Source organism: Trichosurus vulpecula, chromosome 1 (genome assembly GCF_011100635.1).
Source record: "Trichosurus vulpecula isolate mTriVul1 chromosome 1, mTriVul1.pri, whole genome shotgun sequence".
Classification (NCBI taxonomy): domain Eukaryota; kingdom Metazoa; phylum Chordata; class Mammalia; order Diprotodontia; family Phalangeridae; genus Trichosurus; species Trichosurus vulpecula.
The window spans coordinates 216,502,033-216,512,592 of NC_050573.1; the positions used below are offsets into that span (position 1 = coordinate 216,502,033).

Sequence of the window (10,560 nt, forward strand, 5' to 3'; positions counted from 1 at the left end):
AAGGTAGTTAACCAATGAATCAGTACAATTAGAGGAATGTTTTTACTAGATATAAGATAAATTGCAGGGATCCCACCAGGAGCCTGGAGATTTCTCTACCTGAAACCTAGTCCCTGAGGTCCACCGAAAAGGAAACAAAACATGTTAGCCACACTTGCAGTAGTTAAAAGTAAATGTACACAGTAGCTAGAATTTTCTTTCTTCTTACAGTTAAATGGTACAGTTCAGCATTTTAGGAGGTCTGAAAGATAGCTATGGAATTCAGTTTCCATTTATTCTACCCAGTCATTGAGTGTGAAAATCAGTTGTAAAATGTTTTGGGTAAGTTTTCCAAAGTCCCTCTCAAATATAATACTAGAAACTGGTTTTGTTTTTGTTTTTGTTTTTTTTTTTCAGATGGCCTAGACACAGCTATGTGCTGGGGAATGTGGTCATGTCCTGTGGCTCACTGCTTGGCACACACTATCATCTGCCTCATGATTGGCCTTATAATGTTTCCACTATATACCAGCAACCTTTCCACCTACTCTGTTGATAGGGCCTTAATGTAAATAACAGCATCTTTCCCGAAACTGTGGAAGGAATACAGTTTCAGGTCTCCTTTAAAGGACGGTGCACAAAGCCAAGATCAGGGCAATCAGTATCAAACACCATGTGATAGAGGTGTGATGGTACATAAACCACTTGCATGGGCTGTCCTGGTCATTTTGCATTTAATTCTTCAAGTTCTAGTTCTGGAGAATTAATATAATACAAGTCACAAAGATACTGCATTTTCATAGCCATCTTTAATAACTTCAACATTATAATTTGGATTAACACTTCTAATGTGTTTTCAGAGTTGAACTTCCTTTTCCTTTTCCGCCAAACAGTAAGGAGTGCTGATTGAGTAGATTTCTGACTGAAATGCGACTCATGTAAGAATGATTCAAAAAATACTGCACATTCTGGCCGGACACTGGATCTACACCAAAGGTTTCCTTGTACTCAGTCACACCCTGAGCCATGGTAGCAATGATATCATTATGTCGATTCCGGATTCTTATCACAGTGTCTGTAAAGTCAAAAACAGCTTTAGCATCTTCAGCACTTTTATGCTTAAAATCAAGGAGCTCCTGTGGACTCTGAATGTACCAGCTCTGTACCAGTTAACTGAAGGCGTTCTTAGAAGATTATCTGGAAGGAGCCTTTTTTTTTTTCATTATGTTTGCCAATCTCACTGGCAACTCCTGCCGCAAAAACATAAATGAGGTCTTATCATATGCATTCACAAATTCGAAATCCAGAAACTGCTTTATGGAGATGAGGGACGGGGAGAAGCGCGAATAGAAATCCGCCTAGCCCGGGACGCTGCGCTCGAGGCCGGCACCTGAATCCAGGTTTGGGTTGGGGCCCGGGGCTGGACCCGGGTGGGCCGAGGCTGCCCGTCGCAGGTACATCATTAACCTCATAGTGAAATGCATTCCGGAAGATGTGAAAAACTGGGGACCCGAAACCAGGAGCCACCATCGTGTGCATAGCTCCCGGCATCTTGGTATTTTGTTCTTATCAATAGCTGCCGTTATTTTTAATGAATCTTATCAGCTACTTGGTGTCTGTTTTTTCTTTACCTGCATATGTAAGTTTCCTCTGTAAATTTCTTCCTCTGCTTCTCCAACCTAAAAAGTATACCTGAAAAGGGAAAAATACAAGCCTCCCTCTGATGATCGTAACTTTGTTTTGGGTAGTTCAAGAATAGATTTAAATGTTTGACTCTGCTTAGAAGAAACATTCTTAGATCAAAATTTCATTCATATGAAGACTTCTGGCACTTTTAATGATCATTACTGAAAATATCAAAATCCAGGCAAAAATCAATCTGGATTGCCATGCTGCTGCTAAGGTAAGCAATGTAGAAGCTTTGCTTTGAAGAAAAAAAAAGGACCCAAATGAAAAGAAATCCTGAGTGGCAAATCATTTGCCACACCATTACAATTCTGAACTCCTCTCCTCTAACAATTTCTTGTTTTCCTTCAAATTCTATCACCTAAGAACAGACAGTTTGATGATTTTGAAATGAGATGACTATATAATACTTACTCTTTGACATACAGTACTGTTGTTGTTATTTAAAATAACTATGGAACTTCATCAAAACTATACCAACTGAGGAACAGTTTGTTGTCCTTAGAAAGAAACCTCTACCTAAAGAATATTTATAGTACTTTGCTTTTGTCATAGATCTGAAGCTATTACAGTGCTGTCAAGAAATCAGAATCACATTTCCTTAGTGAAGGGCTCATAATTATTTAATTGGCCAGTGATTCCAGAGCCGATTATCTTATTTCACCTAAGGCATGGATTTACTTGCAAGCTGCAGACACTGCAAAGTCAAGTGTCCCTTTCCCTTAACTCAAAGTTAAGTAATGGTTTCTAGGGCTGCCTCAAAGAGTGGGCCTTTGTAGCCTTCATGCTCAGAGACCATCTGGTTCTTTCTCCTTTTCTGAAAGAAAATACTGTGCAAAGTCTTCCTTTAAGAATTATAAGTATAATTTAATAGCAGTGATAAATGCTAGTTAGCATCCAAAGCCTTCTGTTCACAAACTATTTCAAAATTATGTTTGTGTTATAATTTTAGAGCCTAATGATGTTACAATCACTATACACTACACTTTTTAATTATTATAAGTATCCAACCCTGTAGAAATAATTGAGAAAAATAAAACAAATACTTTTCAATCAGTCATGTAGAAGATTGTGATTACATTCTGAGTAAAAGCCCGTATACTAGAATGTTTAGAATTTAGAGCTGGAAGGGATAGTGAGTACAGTGGATTTGCTGTTTGAAACTCATCTCTTCCATTCACTATCTTTGTGTATTGGGGTAAGTGTGTTAACCTCTGTTGACCTCACTTTCCTTATGTGTAAAATGAATTCATGGATTTAATAATTCTAAGAGCACTTCTAGCTCTAATCAATGATGATCCTTAGGTCATCTTTTCTAATCACTTTACAGGTAAGCAAACAGGCCGAGAGATCATCTTTCCCAAGTTCCCAAATGTAGAAAGTAAAAGTCAGTATTTTCATGTTCTCCATGTTTTAGAAACCATGGAGTTCCATAATTATATTTTACAATTTTTACAGATTTTTTTTCTTTACAGATTGGAAAGACACTCTGTGTGTGTGTGTGTGTGTGTGTGTGTGTGTGTGTGTGAGTGTGTGTGTGTGTGTGTGTGTGACTTGTACTGAACTTTGTAACCTCTTACAGCTGCAAAAATGAATCCAGTTTAATTGCTATCAAACTAAGTGGAAAAGGTTATAAAAGTGTGTACTCATGAATTTCTTTGTGTAGTCATCAACATAGGTGAAATAGATTATTAAACTTAGTACTGGCTGCTTCTCCCTGATTGATACCCAGTGTCAGATTTTAAGTTCCTTCTAAGCCAGGCTTGTAATATATGCATTTCCCAGCTAGCATTTTGTGGGGTTTTAGATATGTAATATTGTTCTGACTTCATTTCATCATATTTCAGAGGTTACTTACTCTCCTCTCTCTCTCTCTCTCTCTCTTTCCCTCCTCCCTCCAACAGGTTAAAGTTTGAGTGTGAGTTGAATATTGATTCATGGCTTTCTTTTGTTTTCTTTTGAAGCCTTTACCAGAGGTTTTCGTTGAATAGACGAAATTGTAAAATACATTCCTTAAATAAAATTAGGCCTTTGGGATGGCCTGTCATTCTACTGGAAAGAGATATGCTATCACTTATTTTCTTATCACATTTACAAAATTCCTATTGACTTTCCCAAGGACAAGAGGAGGAATGCAGTATGTAAAAGATTCCTAAATATAAGCCTAATTAAAGACATATGTGCTTTTTTGAGTACCCAACAAAGCTGGATATTGGAGAAGAATGTTTCATAAGAGACAATTCTCAGCCTGGATAAAAGGATCAAGAAGATCACATATAGTGAAGCAGTCTCATTCAGTTACAGACTGAATAGTCCTCTTCCTCCACTTCTGGCTGTGTTTTGCTTGATATAATTGACATACATTTCATTATTTTATGTACTTCTTGAGCTATTTTAACTTAATCTTAGTAAAAGTTCCCTGTAGTACACTCCGATTTCTTTCTTTTTTTAATAAGAAAATTCATCAAATGAAAATGAAATCGAAATGAAAGACAAGAGGAGGTTAGCAAATAAGAAAATGCAACTGCTCATAGAAATCAGTAAATTTAGTGAACATTTTAGTTTCTCATAAAAGAGAGAGGAAAAAAGTTTAAATGTCAGCTATGGAATGAACTGTGAGGAGATCAAAAGCTTAGTGCATTGTCATAGGGAAAAGTCAGAGATGTGAAACCAGGCAATTTTTTGAATCACAAACTGTATTAAACAGAGTATTCTTGCACTTAAACATTTATGCACTGAAGTGAAAGATTTCTGAGTTTATTTCAATTCATTAGCTAAATCACATGAATTTGACACAACTGACCAACTACCAAGGGCACAATTTTACCCTTACATTTTCAAGAAGAAGGTGATGAGATTTTTTAAGAAGTATTAACAAGGAAGCTGAAAACCAATCACTGTGTCCATTTCAATTCTGACAGTTTCTGGAGAATTGCAGGTTTTCATAAGATGGAGTTTCTTAAAGTCCTTGAATTGGAATGTACAAATCAAATTTTAGAGCGGTCATGACCTTTAGAAAGCTTGAGTTTCTGATCCTAGGTGGCAGTAGGAAAAAAAAAGCATATGGGAAAAATTCTTACCACTACTCTTAATAAAGTCCTTCAGAACAACACAACAACAACAAAATTCTTGTTACTTTCCAATCACTTCCACATGGTTCTATAAATCAAATCCAAGACATTTTCCCTTTTTCTTCTTCCTCCTTATCCTCACTTAAAGATTGTTTAAATATAATAGGCCTAGTTTTATTCAATCTATGTTATAAAAGTATGTTTCAGGTCATAAAAGGAGACTCAGAAGCTAATATTAAAATATATTTCTGTAAAGCTAAAGAAAAAAATGGCCTCATAGAACACTGATGTCCAAAGTTCTATAAATAGTCTCTCAGCAGCTACTGAGTGATTGAAACTGAATATATATATATATATGTTCAAGAACACATAATAAAGATATGAAAACTTCTGTGCTTTTAAATACTAAACTTATAGACTAATGTGGAAAAATGTTTAACATAATTGTACATGTTTAGTCTATAGTAGATTGCTTGCCATCTTGGGGAGGAGCAGGAGGGAGGGAGAAAAATTTGGAACTCAAAATCTTATAAAAGTGAATGTTGAAAACTATCTTTACATTTAATTAGAAAAAAATAAAACTATTAAGTGGAAACATATTAAACTTGCAGAAAATCATTGTCTGTTTTGTAATTGTGTTCATATAGTTCTCAGGTTTGTCTTGGAAGGTAGACACCGAAATATTTTATATTTTCTACAGTTATTATAAATGGAATTTCCCTTTCTATCTCATGTTGCTGGGCTTTGTTAGTAATATATAGAAATGCTGATGATTTATGGGGGTTTATTTTATATTCTGCAACTTTGCTAAAGTTGTTTATTATTTTAAGTAGTTTTTTAGTTGTTGCTCTAGTATTCTCTAAGTATACCATGATATCATCTGCAAAGAGTGATACCTTTGTTTCTTCATTTCCTATTCTAATTCCTTCAATTTCATTTTCTTTTCTTATTGCTAAAGCTATCCTTTGTAGTACAATGTTGAATAGCAGTGGTGATAATGGACACTTTGGGAATGCTTCTAGCTTATCTCCATTACATATGATGCTTGCTGATGATCTTTGATAGATGCTACTTATCACTTTAAGGAAAATCCCATTGATTTCTATGCTCTAATGTTTTTAATAGAAATAGGGGTTGTAATTTGTTAAAAAGCTTTTTTTGAACCTATTGAGATAATCATAGGATTTCTGTTAATTTTGTTATTGATATGGTCAATTATATTGATAGTTTTCCTAATATTGATCCAACACTGCATTCCTGGTATATATCTTACCAGGTCATAGTGTATTAATTTTGGGATAAGTTTCTGTAATCTCTCTGCTAATATTCTATTTAAAATTTTTGCATCCCTACTCTTTAGGGAAACTGGTCTATAATTTTCTCTTTTTTGGCTCTTCCCAGTTTAGGTATCAGCACCATATTTTTATCATATAAAGGAATTTTTTGGGACTCCTTTTTGCCTATTTTTTTCCAAAGAGCTTATATAGGACTGGAATTAAATATTTTTAAATGTTTGGTAGAATTCACTCTTTAATACATCTCTCCCTGGAAATTTTTTCTTAGAATGTTCATTGATGACTTGTTTGATTTCTTTTTCTGCAAGGGAATTATTTAAATACTTTATTTCCTCTTCATTAAATGTGGGAAATTGATATTTTTATAAACATTGATCCATTTTACTTAGATTGTCAGATTTATTGGCAAACAGGAAAGATAGCTCCTAATTATTGTTTTAATTTCTGCTTCACTGGTGGTGAATGCCTCTTTTCATTTTGACACTGGTAATTTGTTTTTCTTCTTTCTTTTTCTTAAATCAAATTAACCAGAGGTTCATCTTTTTTATTGCTTTTTTTCATAAAACCAGTTCCTAGTTTTATGCATTTAAAATTTCAATTTAATTATACTCTTCTTTAATTTTCAGAGTTTCTAATTTGGTATTTAATTGGAGATTTTTAATTTGTTCATTTTCTAGCTTTTTTAGTTGCATGCCCAACTCATTAATCTCTTTTTTCTCTATTTCATTCATGTAAGCCTTTAGAGATATAAAATTTCCCCTAAGAACTGCTTTGGCTGCATCCCATAAGTTTTGGTGTGTTGTCTCATTATGGTCATTTTCTTGGATGAAGTTATTGATTGTTTCTGTGATTTGCTGTTTGACCCACTCATTCTTTAGGATTGGATTGTTTATTTTCCAATTAATTTTCAATCTATCTTTCCATGGCCCTTTATTACATGTAATTTTTATTGTATCATGATCTGAAAATGATGCATTTAATATTTCTGCCTTTCTGCATTGCACTGTGTTTTTTTAATGCCCTAGTACATTGTCAATTTTTCTGTAAGTGCCATGTACTGCTGAGAGAAAGGTATATTCTTTTGTATCCCCAATTTTCTCCAGATGTCTACCATATCTAATTCCTAAAATTCTGTTCACTTCCTTAACTTCTTCTTCATTTATTTTGAGGTTAAATTTATGTAGTTCTGAGAGGAGGAGGTTGAGGTCCTCCACTAATATAGTTTTGCTGTCTATTTCTTCCTGTAACTCCCTTAAGTTCTTCTCTAGGAACTTGGATGCTATATCACTTGGGGCACATATGTTTGGTATTGAAATTACTTCATTGTCTATGGTACCTTTCAGCAGAATGCATTTTCCTTCCTTACCTCTTTTCATTAGATCCATTTTTGTTTTATTTGTCTGAGATCAGGATTGCTAGTCCCTTTTTTGTTTTGCTTTTTGTTTTACTTCAGCTGAAGCATAATATATTCTTCTCTAGTCTTTTACCTTTACTCTGTGTGTCTCTGCTTCAAATGTGTTTCTTGTAAACAACATATTATAGGATTATGGTTTTCAACCCACTGTACTTTTCACCTCCATTTTATGGGATAGTTCATTCCACTCATATTCACACTTAATGATTACTAATTTTGTCTTTCTCTCCATCCCATTCCCCATTCCCCTCCTGTTCCTGCTTTTATTTCTCCTCTCTTACTTTCCTTTCTCATTAATGTTTTACTTATGACCACATATTGTCTCAATCAGCCCTTCCTTCCATCAGTGCCTCCCCCTTTTCTTTCTCCTTTTCCCTCTTACTTCCTATGGGGTAAGATAGATTCCTATACCTGACTGAATGTATGTTATTCCTTCTTAGGCAAATCTGATGAGAACAAGGTTCAAACAATGTTTGCCTCCCTCTCTTCTTTCCCTCTACAGTAATAGCCCTTTGCACCTCTTCCTATGATGTAATTTATCCTTTTCAACCTCCTCCTTTCCTCTTCTCCCAGTGTATTGGCAACCAAAAATGGGCTCCTTAGCACTTAGTCAACAAGTGCCCTTGACTAGTTTGGCTTTTTCCCCTGAACTGAATGCTCTTTGTATGTTGGACTGGAGTAAGCTTGTCAGCCCCTTCACCTTGCTTCCCTTGCTTAAGCAGATTGAAACAACCTGTGCTTTCCCCGGCGTACCTTACACCCCCGCAGAAGCTGGATGGTTAAAAGCAGCTCCCGTTGGAGCCAGAGGCTGCTATAGCCACAGCCACAGCCACAGCCACAGCCACAGCTGAAGCAGGAGCTGCCAGTAGCAGAGCTGACCTACGGGAGGAAGCTGAACAAAGACTTCAGGCCAGTGGGTAATCTTTTTACCATAGAGGGGGAAGCATGATTTTGCTTTATGCAATCATGCTTCTCTGTAGCCTCCTGGTTACTCTTTCAAGGCGTACTTATTGGGCCTGGAAACTTTTGATCAATATATCAAAATGGGGTTGCTGGTTCATGGGTTGGTTACTGTGGAGCCTAAATATATGTTTTGATTCTTCTGCCTTCTACTTTGAGAGTTTCTTATATCCGGCGGTTCCGAACCTTTCAGACATGTTTATGATCCTATTTGAGATTATAAACTCTGCCCTCCTAATACACCCAGTACAATCCTTTTTCTCACCTCTTAATCAATTACATTTTTATCATCACACCAAAGTCAACTTATACCTACACCTTCTATCTATATATACTGCTTCTAAATGCCATACTCAAGATGCAGTTCTCAATAGTTACAAGTATCATTTTCCCATGTAGGGATGTAAAGAATTTAAACCTATTGATTAACATGTTTTTTTTCTTCCTGTTTACCTTTTTATACTTCTCTTGAGTCTTGAATTTGAAGATAAAATTTTCTGTTCATTTCTTTTCTTTTCTTCCCCAATCAGGAAAGTTTTGAAGTTCCCTATTTCATTGAATGTCCATTTCCTTTTCTGAAAGATTGTGCTCAATTTTGCTGGGTAATTGATTCTTGATTGTAATCCATTCCCTTTTGCCTTCCATAATATCATGTTTCAACTTTTGAGGTGCTTCATTGTAGAAGTTGCTAGTTCCTGCATAATCCTGGCTGTAGTTCCATGATATTTATAATGTTTCTTTCTGGCTGCTTGCAGTATTTTCTCCTTTACCTGATAATTCTTAAATTTGACTACAATATTCTTTGGAGTTTTCATTTTGGGATCTCATTCAGGAGGCAATTTGTGGATTCTTTCAGTGACTATTTTATCCCCTGGTTATAAGAGGATATCAGGGCAGATTTCCTTGATGATTTCTTGAAAGATACTGTCCAGGATCTTTTTTTGACTGTGGCTTTCAGATAGACCAGTAATTAAATTATCTTTCCCGGATCTATTTTCCATTTCAGTTGTTTTTCCAACCAGGTATTTTGTGTTTTCTTCTATTTTTTTCATTCTTTTGATTTTGTTTGACTGATTCTCAGTTTCCCAAAGAGTCTCTGTCTTCTTCTTGCCCAATTATAATTTTGAAGGAATTGTTTTCTTTGGTTATCTTTTGTACCTCCTTTTGCTCTTGGCCAATTCTCCTTTGCAAGGAGTTGTTTTCTTCAACGAATTTTTTTTTCAATTTGGCCAATTGTATTTTTTAAGGAATCGTTTTCTTCAGTCAGTTTTTGGTCCTTCTTTTTCCAAGTTGTTGACTCTCTCTTGCATACCTCTCATTTCTTTTCCCAATTTTTCTTCTACCTCTCTTACTTGATATTTAAAATCCTTCTTGAACTCTTCCCAGAAGGCTTTTGGGCTTGAGATCAATTCATATTCTCCTTTGGGGTTTTAGATATAGGTATGTTGATAATGTTGTCCTCCTCTGAGCTTGTGTTTTGATTGTCCCTGTCCCTATAGATCAGTGTTTGTTTTTGTTTTTTGCTCTTGTTGTTTGCTTATTGCTTGACTTTTTAAGTTGAGCTCTGGTTCTGGAGCACAGGGGGCCCTATCTCAAGGTTCTTGTGTTGGGGACCATTGGCCTGATTACTAGCTTTGTGCACTGGGGCCTCAGGTGCTCCCAGGTGGAGGCTGTAGGTGCTGGAAGGTTATCTGATGCTGAGATGGGGTACTAGTGATGGTTTCTGGCATGTGCTGAGGCCAGGTGGGGATTTTCTCAAATTTCCCAAGGCTACATGGAAGCCCTTGGAAGTCTGGCTGCTGGAGGATTCCTGCCCACCCAGGGATGTGCCAGAGTACATGGTGATTTTCTGAGATGGAATCTGCCTTTTCCTCAGGCTATGCTAAGTAACATGGGTGATCCTGTTTCTGACATTTGTCAGGCATCCTGGGCCTCAGGATCTTGTTTGTATGTGGTGGGATTTGTTGATGGCTTGCTATAACACTTCTGTCCTAGGATGGGTCCTCTTCTAACAGAGTGAAACAAACTTTTCTTATTGATCCTCCAAGTTTCCCAGGTTAAAATATAGTTCCATCTTTTAATTGGCTCTGCTATTCCAGAATTTTTCCTGGGGTGTTATTTTCTGGGTTTTTTTCCCCCAGAGATTAATATGAAA

At 36.0% G+C, this 10,560-nt stretch overlaps 1 pseudogene; it reads right to left on the reverse strand.

The window, feature by feature from the left end:
• Positions 1 to 591: 591 nt before the first annotated feature.
• LOC118835979 lies at positions 592 to 1,451 on the reverse strand (annotated as a pseudogene).
• Between the last annotated feature and the right edge of the window lie 9,109 nt (positions 1,452 to 10,560).